The sequence below is a fragment of the Odontesthes bonariensis genome, chromosome 7, assembly GCF_027942865.1.
Source record: "Odontesthes bonariensis isolate fOdoBon6 chromosome 7, fOdoBon6.hap1, whole genome shotgun sequence".
Classification (NCBI taxonomy): domain Eukaryota; kingdom Metazoa; phylum Chordata; class Actinopteri; order Atheriniformes; family Atherinopsidae; genus Odontesthes; species Odontesthes bonariensis.
In genome coordinates, this window is record NC_134512.1 from 13,489,623 (window position 1) to 13,507,176 (window position 17,554).

The 17,554-nt window shown below is 40.0% G+C and overlaps 1 protein-coding gene across 3 annotated transcripts in view; it reads left to right on the forward strand.

Annotated features, from left to right (window-relative positions):
* The first annotated feature begins 245 nt into the window (after positions 1-245).
* Positions 246-17,554, forward strand: part of lrrc4ca (leucine rich repeat containing 4C, genome duplicate a) — a 59,032-nt gene continuing 41,723 nt past the window's right edge. For 2 of the 3 annotated variants that reach the window (XM_075469546.1, XM_075469548.1), the window contains exon 1: positions 246-1,690. The gene's annotated coding sequence lies outside the window, so the exon portion shown is untranslated. The remainder of the gene's footprint in view (positions 1,691-17,554) is intronic. The other variant, XM_075469547.1, reaches the window with a different exon arrangement.

Genomic DNA, 17,554 nt, shown 5'->3' on the forward strand with positions numbered 1-17,554 from the left:
CTCCTCCTTTCTGTCTTTCCCTCTGTTTCTTGCCCAGATTGTATTCCCTCCTGCACGCATGCCACACAAATAACAAAAGGCGTTTGCTTCCCCCCTATTAAAGTTGACCAATGAATGAGAAGGGGGAAGGCAACGGATCAATTAATAATTGTAGGAGCACAGAGCGATGCGCCCAGCAGGAGAGAAATTGTGGGCGCTCTCGAAGTTCAGAACGGCATAAAGACTGGAAAGGGGAGGAAACACTATTTCCTGCCTTCACTGCCTCAGTTCTGCGGCTGACGGCAGAGTCAATCCACCAGCATTCACTGGCGTAACAGTCTCAATTGGAGAAAATAGTTTGTCAGTGGGAGGTAACCTACATGATGCTCCCTCCTGAACTTATCAATTTATTGTCTGGCCACGCTGCGTTGCAGCGTTTTTATTAAGGCTTAAAATGATGAGCGCGCCGAGACACTTTGAAGCGCACAGACGGATGCAGCCCGCGTGCGCGTAGTGGAACAGGGCAATTTGTGACCACCACTGAACCAGCATAAAACACTCCGCAGTCCACAGAGGAGAAGAGGACTGGACAATCAGCACCTTGTGGATAGGAGCGACTGAAAATCTGTCACATCATGGCGAGGCACGAAAAGCCAAATATGGAGCATGGGCGCAGAAGTCATGACTACCTTTAGTGAACGAACTCCCTTCCAGACAGGACAGGGTGAGATCAAGGCTCGGTACTAAAACATCTAAGAACTGAGCTCTTTTGGTGTACAGCGAGGGATATTTCACACTTGAAGCCCGAATCTCGTCAGGAGGCTCTAAAAGGTTTGTGTTGGATACCTGCGGAATTTTTTTTTCCTTTTTCTTTCGATGTTGCGTCCCAAATTAAAGCGTTTTTCTCAAATATGGAGAGCTGAGTAACCTAATGAGATTACATTATATCTAATTGCGCCAACTTTATCACTTATCTGATGTGTATGATAATACATTCACAATACTGCGGGACTCTTTGTAATGACATAACCAAGAGGGAAAACAGGAATAAGTATCCTGAAATCCGCACTGGGTTGTGCGGTGAAATTTAATCAGGCTTGATGACTAAAAAATAGCCTAAAAGAGACTTGATGAAAACTTGAATTTGAAAGGTAGCGAGCAGGTCCTGAAAGCAACCCCACCTCTGCTGCTCAATGTATGGATGATCGAGCTTTTCAGGATGTAGCTCACCTACCAGGACATTGGCCAAATGAGGTTGCCAGTTTTCTGCATGTTTTTGGAGAGAACACTTTTTAAACTCTTTATTTAGATCGTTACTATCCATTGACCTGACTCATCATTTGGGGGGAAATCTCGGACCACGCTGGGCATCGCCTCGCATCTGGAGAGTAGTTTCAATAATGGCACTTGTGGGTGCCTCCGTGTTGTGTGCGTCCTGAAAGAAGAGGAAATATTGCATTATAGGCTATGATCACTGCGAGACTTGACAGCATGTCATCTGGACTAATGTGTGGATTACATACCAGGTCGTTTTGAGAGCGGGAACACAATGAGTTTGACGAGAAAGTGACACCACGGATTCTGTAAAATTGCCAGAGAATTGGGGATTTTCTTTTCCTTTTTTTCGATGCAGTTCTTTTGGGAGGGAGCAGAAGATAAACCGTTTTCATCTAAAGCAGATATCCTCTGGACCTTGCCTCTACACGAATAAGTAAGTTATTGTTGGTGGTGTGCAGAGCTCGCAATGTGTCTTATTCCCTGTTTCATCCCACATACCCCATTTTGCTCTTATTCCTGTTCCCAACGTGGTCGTTTTTCTCTTCCTTGTCATGGCTGCAGTGATCAGGGCATTCCAAAGGTCTGACCCTCACTAATACTGCAGCATCTAGGTAAAAGATATCTAATCGTGCGCTGATTTGAAATGGAATGGTGCGCGGGGTGGCACAGGTATGCCTGTTCTCACTGCGCGCCCTTGAGTTGAGTTTAGGTGCACAAAGCATATATGTCAGGAAAAAAATAAGAAAGAAAAATAAAGTAGTTTGTTTTATTCCATTTTACTGAAAAAAAAAATGTTTGTGAGGAGGAATGTAATAAATAATGGTTCGGTTATGGCAATTGCGGTTAAGGCACCTGCAGTCCCTGCATATGAAGGTATCAATCTATCCAGTCCATACCTGTTTGCGCTCAACCTACTTTCGGTTACTGAAAATCTGCCATATTTAGCACGTGTGTCTCTGTGCTACAGTAACCTTGGGGAAATATGGCCTACTTGATGGTTCACATGAAATATTCAGCACTGTAATTGAAAATTCAAGCATTGCATCTTTGGTTGGCATATCAGACAGTTGATTGGTTAAATGACCACACATTGGTCTGTTTTCTCTCTTTTCCCCGTCTTTTTCTCCGCATGACTTACACAAAAGGCTCTTGTTCATCGTCTCTGTGGTAGGCTGGGAGGGAGCTGTCCTTATTCGTGGTGCTGAAATTAAAATCTGCCGCCTTTACCCTTCTTCTTCATGGCTGGAGAAGGCAAAGACATTGTATTTCACGGCTTGAAAATCTGATCTGAGCTGAACTGGATCGGAACATTCTGCAGCATGCCACAAAGCAACAAATTACACTTTCTGTTTGTCTGTTTGGAGATATGTTGGGGGGCTAAAGTGAGTTCCATAGAAACGTATCTCATCTCAACTTCTCTGAAATAAAGGAGCTGAATTTTGAAGACTAGGTAACCACCTGAATGAATGCAACTATAACCACGTGTTCAAAACTGGATTTTGATCTCTGAAGCTAGTGAGAGTAAAATCAGATATTTTTTGTGTTGGTGATAAACATTGTTGGTGATAAAAGAGTAAATAGTGGTGGCAGTGCCTCTTCAGATATGGAATCAATTGCATCTCTCATCTGTAAAAGAAGGAAACATGACAAACATTATTCACCCACTGAAAGAAAAGCCCTCCATATGATGGAGTGACATCACCTTGGGGAGACAAATTAGACTTCTGATTTTATGTCTTTGCCCTGTCAGAGGCTTTAGTATGATAAATCCTCCCCACATATTCCCAAGATTGCAGTTGTTTATTGGCAACTGGTGCAGGGTGATTCATGGTAATAAGCAATGAGACTATTCCTCCTCCCCATTTAACACTCCTCAAACCTTTTCGTCCCTGCGGACATTTTCTTGGAGATGGATGTGTGCTGTGGGTTTGGGATGTCACTGACTATAAAAAGGTCCAACCAACATCACGGGCAAATGACTTTAAAAGTGACTTTTTATTCGGATTGCTTTGGATTACCGCTTGTTTAGTTCACTGTGCTAAACAGACAACAGCTGTATCCCCTGTGTGCCCCTATTAGTCCTTTTAAGCAGTGGGAAATAGTCTTTGAGCAGGTGCAGCTGAGGGACCAAGTAGGACTTCCTGCTGCTCACACAAGCCGGTTATCGTCTGATAATGTTGCTACTATAGACATCTGTTTTATGTCCAATTTTTCCTGTCATTGTTGTCTGACTTATCTATTGAAAATCATTGTGAGCAGCCATGTCAGAAAATTAATGAACTTGTCAGCTGGAAAAGGGCACTACTGCAATGAGGTGCCAGGGTCTTGCAAAGCGACAAGCTGTATACCCATGTTCTCTTCCCACAATCCCTTTGTCATTTTTCCCTCGGCAGCCTTTGATTCAGTTCAGATCAAGGCCAGCACTGTGTGCCTTATAATAAAATGTTCATTTCTCAAATCGGATTAATCTCTGTAAAACCCAGCTTAGGACACTATTAGCATTCATTTCTTTCACTGCCGAAGACTTGTATCAATAATGGAGCTACCCCTACATTCTTCATCTTCACTGGGTATAAAATCTCTCGGGGGGGTTTCATTCAATGTAAGAGGGAATAGTTACAGTGATCTGTTATCTGCTTGCTTGCCTTTTGTAGCGAGGAACAGCAGTGCGATGATGAGGGTCTTAAGCGGTAGGCCAGATAGGAGCTAAAAGTCCTTATGCTGGAGGTGAAATAAGCCTATAAATGAAGGTGATGTTGCTGAAAAAAAAAATTCACAATGAATTATATTAATAAATAAATCAGAGGTAGAATAATGTAAAAGTGTTGCTATTGTAAGGTGGATAAGAACATTTAAATATGGAAGATGTTCCATTTCCATTAGCAATGGCTTATTATGGTGCATTTATTTGTCCAAGTGATATTTGCCATGGCATAAGGTTTTAGTGCTGTGCCAAGTTTTTGTTTTTAATTTCTATTTTTTTTAAAAATCCAGTTACTTAACATATTATTTGATTTATCCCACATAGTTTTTTATGAATTAGTCCTTGTTAGATCTGACATGAGAATGTTTGAAAGTGAATGGGTGGGACGATCCGAACAGAAGCAGCAATACTGCAATGCGAAGCTGCGGTAAAGTGCATCACGTCTAATAACTGCTGATTTAACATGTAAGGGACTTTTAAACATAAGTGCTGATTAATGACAAAAATCATGGAGGGGGCAAGAGGGTAGTTACCTTAAAGGGAATGATGTCTGAAAGCTGTTTTTGTAAGCTAGATATGGGTTATCTCTTACATATCAGACACTGACATAACGTTGTAAGTCCACATCACAGGCAGTTATTTGAAAAAGAAAAGAAAAAAGCTTCTTTAAGCTATTGGATAACAAAGCTTGTAATCGTTAGAAGAGAGCAGTGCGGTACAATGTGGCAATTTGTCTCCGTTTTGTCACTGTAAGTAACAATAGCATCCTTATAAAGTCGGAGCTGAGGGGAAGAAAAATCAGTTGTTTTCAATCAGCTGTGCCACTATGGGTGATCATCAGAGCATGAGACTGTTGGATGCTTTTATAATATAATCTGTTTTACCAACCATACACAAGCAGTCATCTTAGACACTGCGCACATACACAGGCAGACATGCCCTGCTCATTAGTCATCCTTTCCAGCATGTCTGTCTAAATGTTCTGTGTAGGGGAAGAACAGCTGAGCAGAGCAGGGGGACAGCTGCAGCACATTCCACCAGTCGATGGATTAATCAATTGGTGCTCCAGTTTAGCCCATCCATCTTAGGGAATAATCTGGGAGACATCATAAAAGTGCCATTCTATCTTTCCAGAGGCCAGGGGGCATTGCTCCGGTTTTCTGTCTCGATTTGAACTCTTGTCATCGGAACAGAAGTGGATTAAACAAAATATGGATGATAATGTTGTGTAGCGCACGCAACATTGTGAGATGTTTGCTTGTGTTTTTGCTATTTTGAATAAGCAGCTCAACAAAAGCTCAAAATATTTTACTGTGACTCAGATCTTAAAAGGAATTCTTCCGAGTCCATCACTACCTCCGTGTTTTCTTACTTCCTATGTACATAAAAATCAGCTAAGAGCGTTGACCTGAATTCAGGATGCGTCATTACTCACCAGTTGCTTTACATCACTCACCTCGCCTCAGCGATGGTGTCTTTTTGACTTAGATATCTTCACCTTCTTCTGCAGTGCCAGTCTGTCATCTCTTGACCTCGCAGGAATGTCACACACTATTAAAATGAGAGTGACAGCAGCTGAGGTAGGTCCAGTGTAATGGTTCTGTTAATAACAGCTTGCTACCGGACAAACACACAAATGCACACACAATAAGAAAAGTACACATGCATAGAGGAGTCATTGTTCCTGCCTTTTGGGCAACTGGGCAGTATCTGTTTAATATAATACTGGCAGAGGCCACCATGTTAATTCATGCTGCTAAATTAAAAGGTTAAATGAAGTGGGGAAGGGTGCAGGGCTATCTCTCACTGCCTCGTTTTATTTTTCAGTGATGTGCCTTGTGGAGCTGTAGATATTTAAGTACTCCTCAGGAAAGAAAGCCTCAGCTAATAAAAAAGAAAAATGAAGGGAGAGAGGGAGGAGGCCTTTATCTCATGTGCTGTCTTCTCAATCTTGTGCTGTTGACATAAGAATTTGGTGGGAGCTGCGCATGCTCACTGCTCTGAGCATTAAACACTCAAAGTTAAAAACATTTTAACTGGAGAGATGCCCTTCAAACAGGTTTTTAGTGGTCGCATAGCAACAAAGCCATGAACTGCATCCCTCGGCAGCTCCTGAGCTGCCAGCTAAAATAGAAGTTGTCGATGGACAATATCTTTCAGTGACAAAAGCTATACTATAAAATTGCAGACAATCTTTTTGTGACAATTTATATTTATTCTCTTCAACCTGAGTCCTAAAAGATTGGTTTGAAAGAGGTTAGTAATTTTAAAAAAAAGCCACGGACAGAGTATGTATGTGCTTGAGGATAGACTGCTTACCATTTTAACTTTGCAGTGTTGTTTTTGTGATGAAAAGAAAATGTCCTGCAGCGGTTATGGATTCTTGACCTGTAAGAGCTGAGGGGTTTCTCCCCATGGAGAAGACGCAGTTCTTACATATAGTGTTCTTACCATAACAAATTGCAAGCTTTATCTGCAGGGGGGGTTGGAAAGGTATTGTAGCTCTCTCAAACAGAAGCAGGGGGATTGTTTGACTATATACACTTGAGTTTACAAGATAGCTTCCTGGGGTGAAAGTATCAAAATACAAGAAAGCTGGAAGTAGGTTTGTATAAATCATTTAAGGAAAACCTGAGCTGCAATGTTCAAACGATTCACAATACAGGTAGGTCAGTGATAGGCTGCCCATTCAAAGGCAAAGAAAAATATATTTCCAGACATTTTAAAATCAAATCTAATAAGCTAAGTGCTGTACAGAAGTGTTCTCAAAACACGATACCTGAAATACTGCATTATTGAATGTGTGGAGAGTCAAGAATACAGGTGTACAATTTTCAAAACAAACTGCTACACTTGTATGGATCCAACACATTGCTGAAGGTGCATGTGTGTGCACCTGTAAAGCGGTGCCTTCTGCAGACCAAGAGTTTCAGCGATCTGGACATCTGGGTTGAGCTTTGCCGTCTGTCTCGCAGATGAGCTTTTTAACTCATAATCGCGGTTGCATTGGCAATCAGACGGTAGCTCAACTCAGCTTCGCAGCAGGCGTCCGGTCATCAGTCAAAGCCTCACAATACAACACAGCATGATCACACCCCCAGCTCGCAGTCTGATAGTTACACTTACTGTTGAGCTATATGGACATGGCATCTTTGATTCTGTAGAAAAAAAAGCCTCTCGTGTCTATAAGCATGGAATGATGCGTCTTAAAAGACATGCCAATTTACTATTTCATTACAAAATGTTAAATATTTAACTCACGCAAAAAACAAAACACCAAAGAATGATCAAAGTCTTGAACAGAGTCCATGTTCTGTGGCTACAATTATTCTATTTTCATTCACAAATGCATGTGGATGCATGTGGACCTGATTTTATCTCCATGTGCATCTCTGTATGTGTACCTTTCTGTATTTTTGTCGCTACCCTCTCACCCTGACCTTATTGTGTCCATCATCCATGCACCTGCATGTAGGCAAGCTGCCCTACTATGATAGCTTTGATCTGACATGGATTGACTTACACTTGATTTAATACAAGTTGTGTCTGTATAGTCTGCTGAAGTATGAGTCTGTTTCACTGCTCAGGTCAGGGCCTTGTGACAGGTGCTGTCAGTCCATCCCCTTACTGCATGTAAAAAAAAAAAACACGACAGAAAACACTGGATAAATTCAGATAACTCACACATGTTTTGCTAATGGGTAATCTCCTACATAGACAACAAGAATTAATCCTAAACAGATGCCACCTCATCAAATGAAACCCTTTCCGAACAGACAGTTTGAATGAATACTGGAAGAAAGACTTTGCCTTCATGGCAGTTATTTCAAAAGCTTACAATGTATGACACCTTGGTTCCTAAACCTAGACAAAAATGTTGGCGTACAGGTCATATATATCTATCTATATATATATATATATATATCTATCTATATATATATATATACATACACATATACAACAGAAGGTATATTAACAAAATTACACAAAACAGCACTTGCTGCAAGTACTTGATCAATGATGAGCTTCGATAATTCTCAATATAATATGTCTCATCGGGGAAATTGAATTGATGAATTTAGAATAGTTGGGAAAAGCTTGAGGTAGCTAATCACGCTTGATGGAAATTGTGTGTGTCTGTGAGTCTGCATACAGCGCAATGCCTCCTGCAGCCTGTGCCAGACTCCTCAGCATTTTACTGCAGTCCGTCTGTCACTGGAGGAAAAAAACAAAAAGGCACAACATTCAAGGCCTAGTCATATTTCATCTCACTTTACTGAGTAAATTAACATAATTCTAACCATTGGCAGATATGTCTTAATGGAAGCTGAGTGGGAGTATCATGTCAGATGCATACAGAAACAATCCCAGCAGTATAATGTCTAAAAATATTTGGATTTAGAGTTCAGTTATTTTGTTACAGACCCTCTTACTCTGTAACAGTCACAGTGCAAAACCTAGCAATTTCACAAAAAAAAGATCTGTTTTCAAACTGTTGAAGGGCCATGTCTGTTGAAGATGCACTACAACAAAGTTCAATTCGTCTTCAGGTCATATTCAATGTAATAAAATTTGAAAGAATTTGTTTAAAAGAATCTCCCAGTGAGGTACAATAATGTAAAAAATGTTAAAGAATAAATAAAAGTTATATAGATGTGAGGCTCATTTTCACAAAAGCACCAATAAGACACAGCATGTTTGATTGAGGAAAGGGGAATGTAAAGGGTAATGTACAAATTAATTAGAGGCAAGCACTTGTTGATGTTGAAGAGATTAATGTTTAATTGATCAAGGACAGATTCTCACCAGTTTCATTTTAAATTATGTCGGCCAGTTTATGCAGATGGAAGGCCTATGAGAAATCCCAGTTTCTTGCTTTACTGACCCCTCAGATACAGTGACAGAGGTGCACAGAGGAGGGTCATATCGGGCAGGAGCATTACCAGTCTCTCTGACATAGCTGTAGAAACCCATTTCTTACTTTTTAAGGCACTTCTAAGTTTTCATTCCTACATTTGCTCTTTTAAACTACCAGCTCATCCACTGTGTTGAATGAAAAGATATATATTCTGATAAAAATGTTCAAGTTTTAGCTGATACTGTCCCCTTCTGCAACATCCAATAATGCTAAATTATAGTGTACAGTTGTATGCAAAGATAAATTAAGATATGATTTTTCTAAATTTTGTTGTTTTAACATCATAAAGCAGCTGTGACCTTCTCATCCAGTCTGCATCTGCTGAGGAGTCCTTGATATTCTTTGTATGTAACTATGTGGTTTGATCCCTCTGTGATCTGGAGTCTGTCACAGTGATCTAGTGATTATGTATAGTAACAGGGGAACATTCCAGGCTCTATGTTGACTGCTAATTGGACTCCAGTGTAACGACTGTGTCATATTAATGACCCAGATCCAGCTCATTGTAATATTCATGAGGTGTGAGGATTGCCTTTTCTCTCTGGGGTTGCATGGAGCAGAGGTTTATAAGTGTGTGTGTGTGAATGACAAAGTTTGTATGTTGATGTGTTTGCAAACGTGGGTGTTGGGAACAAAGGTTGATCACCATGTACAGCCTGTCTTCATTTTATCCTTTTGTGTTCCTTAAAAGAAATCCAGCGCTTGGTGCCTTGTTTCTGTGCTGATTTTTTTTCCCCTTTAGGATTTCCATCCATAATAAAAATCAAAGGTCGATTTAAATCTGCTTCTGATCTGCAAGCAAGTGCCGTGGCTTAATTGACTCACTGCGTGTAACATTATGTTCAAAAAGAGACATGAAAAACATGAAACCAGGTGGTGCATGTTAAATCATCTGCTCCAAAAGCAAATTTGAATTGAGTTGTTGTTTTTTTGCAGATGATGACAAACCGGAGACATATTGGCTTTTGGGGCAGTATGGACAGGTTAAGAGGTTCTTCTGTGTTTGATGAAACAGGTGGGACTCCTACGGTCACTGGCATTCTTCCTCCACCCCCCTCACCGGTGCGTTCTCTATTTGCATAATACTAATCAGAACATAAAAGAGAGTCGGGTTCTGTCTTTTGTCATTAGCTTAATCTCTGGGTCTGTTATTATTATGCTGTATAAAGGCTGCATGTCCTAGCCATCACATCATAATGTTTCTTTTTTTTCCCCTTTTTTATTTTTGCTTCAAGGCACAATTCTGCTGTGCTCTTTCTTTTTTGCAATGCTGGAATAGAAAGGTTGGTGTTTCGTAGTTAGAAGAGGTCATATGAATGTGAGGTGTTCCTTACGGCTAAAACGTTTAAAACCATTTCACTGAGGAAGCAGAACAGCTGTGAACTCCTCCTATTGTTGTCTGAACAAGACAAAGGACATGGCCTGCTGACTGATTAAACAGGATAAGGTATTTTGAAAGAAAAATAAGTGACACTTCTAGATTGTGGGAAATATAAGTTGTGAACCATTACATCGCCTTCACTTTATCACTGTGCATTGTGAGGGCACTTAGTCACAAACTTTGCATCGCACTGCCCTTTCTATGGGACGTTCTCTTAATTTGAATTCTTGTTATAGTTTCATGTTTGAGTGCACTTTTGAATGATGAACCATAATAGCACATTGTAATTCCTTGTGTAGACTGAAAGGATGCGTAAAAACAAGGGTTGTTCTGCTGGCTTCTGTCTTCCAAAGACAAATTAGACTTTAATGAGGAATGAAAGTGGCTCAGTGGAGTTTCTAGCATATGATCCACCATAGCAACTTTTCTGCAGTGATGAGCCATTAATTTCAAAGCTAGTGAAGAATGGCAGCTATCAATCTGAAAATGAGTTCTGAATATCATATAAATTATACTGCAAGTGCTGTAACACACCCATAAATGTCCAAAATGCAAATGGTTCTCAGTGGATTACTGTGAAACAGGGCGAGTCTAGGGGAGCATATTTTAACTCCAAAAGGCTAAGATCTGCTCCTCCTAAATGAAATGAGAGCAGAGGATTTCAGAATAAAAATAAGATTCATTGACAAACATTAAGGAAGATCTGGTGTTCATAGTTGGTAAAAAAACGAGCAAACCTTTGTGAGACTGCCCTGACATTTTTGTACTTATTTGTTCCGACATCAAAGGAGAGTGCATTGTGATCACAGGCTTTGTGAAGTGGGCTTTAATCAAAATTAATTGATAGAGCAAAGTTGAAACATAGAAACCAGAACTGAATTGTTTTGTGTGATACAATAAGAAAATTTTGCATGAATTTTGAATTGATATTAATAGTTTTATATAGTGCTTTCTACAGGCTTTCATCTTTTATACTATCAAAACTCTTGAGGAATCAATACAGCCTCATGGATACACTCATTTTTTTGCGGTGCCATGGAAACTATGCCTCCACATTTTTAACAGTCTTGAAAAAAGGATAAATTAAAATTTAAAGGATAAATATTTACTTGTTGTTTGACTTGTACGTCCTGTACTTCACCTCATGAGCCCTTACAAACATCACAACAATACAAGTAGCACTGTAGAACTCACATCTACAGCCGGTGCTGTCATCCCTTAGCTGAGTCTGTAATGCTGGCTTGATGTGTTTAAGGACACAGCGATATGTGGCTGATCCGTCTCTGATAGGCATGTAGGCATGTGTGAATTATGATGAGGAGCAGTGGTGGGCTAACGAACAAGTCTTTTTTTTGTGCAAATAAGGCCCAACCCATGTTTGAAAGAGAGTAATGACTTCTCCAACTCAGCAAAACTTACTGTTAAATGCTCAAATTGTAAAATACTAAACAGCCATGAAACAATTATCACAGCTGCTAATACTGATCACCTTGATCAGGGGCTTCTCACATAATATTCGGCAAACGCTTGCACTTAGTTCATTTTCAGTTACACACTGGGACTCATCACTTTGGAGGCAGCTGTGCAAGAAGTCTGCCTCCCCGGGAAAAGTTTGCTTCCCAGTAGGCTTTTCTAACTGTTTGCCAAAAACATTGTGTGTTTTACCGGCGAAACAGCAGACACAGCCTGCAAATATCACCGGTTTGTGGCCAGAATGCTGGCGGCGTTGCTTGTGGCTTTTACCCCAGCAGCTATGAATTGCAAAAACAAGGAAAGGACAGAGAGAAAACACATAAGAAAAGATACTACATGCCCCCTCATGCTCACAGTGTCTCTCAGATAAATGACTGGAATAACATCATGTGTCATTATAAGTTAAACCAAGCTGTTTTTTGGGTCAAGTTTGAGAGCAGAGGAGAGAGGAGTCACTCCCTTTGTGAGAGCTCTCTCTCCCAGGGGTGCACACCGGTCTGTCTCACTTTGACCCGGTCAGCCAGAACCAGCTGCCATAGCAGGGAACCTCAACCTGCGGAGTGCAATCTGTTTTTTATGAGAATACATGAAAGAAAAAATGACTTATCTTATGCCTACTGGTTCTTACAATATTGTTAAAGTGTGAATTAGTTTAGTTGCAAAACCAAGCTGTTTATGCTTTCTGAAAAATGAAGACTGCAGACCTGAGTTCTCTCTGGTATTTTAGATAGGACACTGCAGTGTCTCCAAATAAATTAAATCCACTTCTGCTGTTGTTTAACATCCTTTAATTAAACATAAAGGCTTACAGAACCTTATTTCATGCAATCATAAACAGAACATGTTATTTCTGCCATTTTAGCAACCAGAAGAAAACACACCCACTTCCTACTTCGCAGTGCTTCTGTTACCATCCCCTGTAACTTGCTGGAGCACTACCCATCTAGTGGTCAGGATTAGTTGGTGCTGGTTCCTCCAAATATTCTACACTGAATATTTGGACTGTTTCACCATACTTTTCCGAGTCTAAGTGTGGTGCTTCACAGATTTCAAAGCAGAAATCCTCTGCTATAGTGGTGGTTAATTTTGCCTGTCATAAATCTTGTAAAAGCAGCAAATGAACATATTAACAAGGTGAAAAAGTGGGTACTTCACAGACAGGGATATACAGAATTCAAGTGTGATCTTTAAGATAAATTTGTGTATTTATTGTGCTAAGAGATTTCTGATTGCCACATATTCTTATCTAGTAGAAGAAATGTTTACAACATAATGTTCTTGCAAGTTTGCACCAGTCTAATTCACAGACAGACAGACTGGGTGCAAAATTAAGAAATTTGAGACCCTTGAACATGAGGATGTTTTGGAATGGCCAAGTGATAATGCTGACCTGAATCCAGTAGAAATATGGTGGGTTCTTATTCAACACACTGATATCCTGCTTAAAAACATCAATTTCAGTTTGTATCTTTTAAGATTGCCCACTGTGGATTGTGAGATGTGTTTAAAGTCATTGTCCAGTTGTGAAAGCCATCTTCTCTCCATCATCAGTGTTGCTACAGATGATATGATGCTTGCTGGTGTTTAATTTACATTCTTGCACATCTGTAATATCTCCTCTGTGCAGATGGCAGCAACACAAGCCTGATGCCTCAAGCATGATTGATCCAGCCATTTCCTGATATGATCATTTTCAACTTGTACTTTCTATACTTGCATAAATGTGCAGACTTGGTTAGACATTAGTTTCCAAATTCCAGATGCTGAATATTGAGGTGAGGATGTCGGTTCTTCTGTGCTTATTCTAATATTAAGATATATTTGGAAAAATTTGACTTCATAGTACAACAATGAACCACCTCTTCAGTCTGCCTGAAGTTCTGTAGATGTCAAATAGGAGATCTCATTTACCTTTTTAGCAGTCCTATCAGAATTTTTCCCCGAAGGTATCCTTGATCCTCAAGACTTAGCTCATCGTTCCTTTTATTTTCTATTTTTTTCTATGTCCTGATTACAAAACACATTCACATACAAATTCCATGGTATATTCTTAAAGTCCTCTGCTGCTTCATGTACATCATTTAGGTTACTTTTCAGAGTGCCGACCAGCTGCTCTGAAGATAAGCCATGTGCTGCTTACACGAGCTCAAATCTGTTGTCATGCCAAAACCTTTTTTCCTTACTTCTCCACTCAAAAACTTTCACAATAAAATAAATTAAGACACAGGGTATCATAAACATTGACGGTAAATGTGCAAAAAAAACTGAATGATGGTACATTCTTGTTACCCAAAGATTCAATGCATCTTAATTTGCCTTTGTGGCCCATGGTCAGCATATTGTATTATGGCATCGAGTAGATGCATTGATAGAACCTGCCACATTTAAAGTGTTATCTGGTTTTGTTTTTGACTGCAAAATGTTTCACCCACTTAGTTTAATGCCTTCCTCACCTTGAAAATGGGTAAGCGGCCAAAACGATGCTGTTTACTCAACATGTCGTGTGTACTGAATGTGGTCCCTAGCTTTTGGTGAGTGAGCCCAGCAACTGCACTGTGACAGCAAGATAATGTTCACCTGCCAGATGCCTCCTAACTTGGTGTGTGTGACATTGCGGTACCACTATCTTAAGCTGTCTTTTGGGGGGAGAGACTTAATTTATGTTAAGTCTCTGAAAAATCTGATAATATAAGAACAAAAAATACAGAAAGAAAAAAAAAGTCAGTGAGCGTGATATAATGGAGGGTTTCACTTTGACATATCGTGGAGAAAGCCCTAACCTTTGAAGTGCAGCCGAGGTCCAGTATAATTTGCCATATTTTAAGCTCAATGCTCAGAGGTTGTAACGAGATGTAAAGATCTTACATAATGTTCTGGACCACAAATGCCTAAAAATCTAAAAGAATACACGGGCTGTGTTAGTGCAGAACAAAGAAGACGAGAGACACTAACCCGTCTAAAATTAGTAGCAAAAATAAATGCACATTTATCATCTGAATTATTGAAGTGAAAGAAGAGTATACATTGAGTGATAGGAAGAAAACAAATTATATAGACCATTACCTATCAATTGAAGCTATAAAATACATGGGATACATTTTTTGGGATATAAAATAATCATCAAATACTTATATAGCTAGTACTATGAGTAATGATACATTGTGCATAATCAAATATGCAGACTCTGCTCTTGGTTATAAAAACATGGGAGCGCAGACTGTACTTGAAGAAGCTTAGGTCCTTCAGTGTCGGCACCAAAATGTGATAAATCTTATGCGACCCTGTGGTTGAGTGGGCAATATGCTTTGCAGCCATCTGTTGGGGCTCTTGAGCCCCCTTAAGCTCACTGCGCAATAAGACTTCTGCACAAGTTGATGAACATAATGGACAAGACTGCACACCTTCTACACAATACAGTGAGGCAATGTTGCTTCAGCTTTGCTGCAACACAACACGCTACAGAGGATCATTCCTGCCAGCAACAGTAGCCATACACAACAACTGTATCATGGATAATGATAACGATCATAATAATAATACAGCCATACTATCATATTGTATTGCAGTATGCAGTAGCTTAATTGCTGTGATGATCTTTGTCCTTGTTGAAATAATATTCTTGGACAGAATAACTGGAGAAAAATCAACTGACAGTGACACTGACTGGCAGTAGCCTATTCTCCAACATCTAGTTGAGCTGCTTAGTTGCCAACAGTGAATAATTGTTTCACAGGATAAAATGTTGGATTTTTACAAGTCAACGTTCTGCAAACATTGTTCAAATGCATGCACAAAGAAACCACTATTGCATTGTGTGAGACAAATCTATGATTTAATTCAAAATATTGAAATAAATAAAATGTGTCTCTTTTCTGCTGATTCACAGCATTTTAAAAGGTTTTCCTGTCGTTTTGTGTATCCACTAGAGTAATCTTTCAAACTCCTCCAAGCTCTCTTATCCTCTCTACTCTGTTAAATTCTAAGTACTGTATCTTCCCCTTCCATCTCTGTTACCCTGCTTCACATTTTCTCTTTAACTAATTATAATGGCGCTTTATGCAATGTAATTGGTATCAAGAACTGTTTGTCCTCATCCTCCACGTTTTCCAGCTCCAATGATTTGGAACCCAGTAACCCGTGTGCCTTCAATCACACCGCTATTCCAGGGAAACAACAATACCCAGGCTGATTTCAGCTCTACTGTGCCTTCGGTAATGGGAAAGCTAAAGGCAGCAGGCTGCTGGGGCATCACGCAAACAAGGCAGACTTCGGCCGAGCAAAGTTCCTCCAGAAAGCAAGCATATCAGCACTATTGTTAGCACATAACAGGACATTAGCATTGATGACTGTATGTGGTCTAGAAGGCTTTTCTGGTGCTCTGTGTCGGAAGCTAACCAGGCCCAACCCTGCTGTTGCTGCCACCATGTCAAAACTAGTCAGAAAAGTGGCAGAACAGACTTCTTGTCCTGATAGCAATACAGTCAGTCCATCTACGATCACTGTGATGTCACCACTGTAGTGATTGTTGTCAGCATATTAAATAGTGCACTCATTTTAACCTTGTACTTTGCCTGAATCAAAAGATTTACTATACACTGTTCATTGGTCCAATTTTCTCACGAGTCACAGAGCCAGAATTTGTCATAACCTGAGAAAAAAGCACAAAGCTTCTAAAAGAAGACAATAACAGAATACAGTACAAAAGGAAATTTGGCCGGTATTGTCATCAACTTGGAGAAGAAACAACCCTTGCTCGATATCATGAAAATTGCATCCACTGACGTGAACACTGAGGCAGCAAATTACATGGTGTCAGTGTCATTCATTTGCTGTGTGTAACTATTTTCAAACCCCACACCTTGTACCCACATCCCCATAAACATACAATTTCCCAATGCCTTTACCTGATTACAGTGCATGATTAATTAGCAAACAGATTGCTAAACGGTGGTGAACAGAGTTTGATGTGCAGAGGTAAAGAGTAGACTCTCCATGGAATTCAATAATGTCCTCTATGTCCTGCTCCATCTCTCACTCTTTCCTATCATCCTTCTCTCCCATCTATTTCTTCCTTCCTTTCTATATTAAGCTCTTCTGGGTTAATCATTCCTAGAGGACGACAGCACCACAGTGCTGCAAAAAGTGAGACACAGCTGTGTGGAGCTGGGTTCTTGTGCAACCACCTCCAGTGATTACAGACCCTTTAAAGCAAAACTGCATATCTTGCTGCCATACTGTCCTCAGCACTGTACACTTCAGATGTGGTAATGAATTGTAACACCCTGTTTTGGCTTTGTCTCTTTCATGAACCATCTTCTTGACCTTATTTCTCATTTACACTTGTATTTGCTTGTCCTTTCACTTTGGCTCCAGAAGAGGATTTTCTAATCATGAAGTTATTATATGGCATTCCTTCACCTCTCCTAACATCCTTGCATCATTTTTGCTCATGAGTCCAGTGGAAGACAAGTGTTCTAATTCATCTGTTTGCATATGGAGGATATGTCCAGCTCTGATGGATGGCTTTGGCTCTCCCTCAGTAGCTCATGGTTTACAATAGAATCTACTTTGAATCTCTCAAAGGGCTGCATCCTCAAATAGAAATAAATAAATAAAAACACCCACACATGTGCTGCACAGTGAAGTACATACAACACACTGACATACAATTACTCTGCTACAACTACATGGAGCTGTGCACCAATACGCACTCAAAATAATTGATTCGACATCAGAATAATCACTCTTGTGCATAAAGCATGCATTATTCACCAGTGCTAAATAATTGAAATGGAAGAAGGGGGGGGCACATTGACTCTAT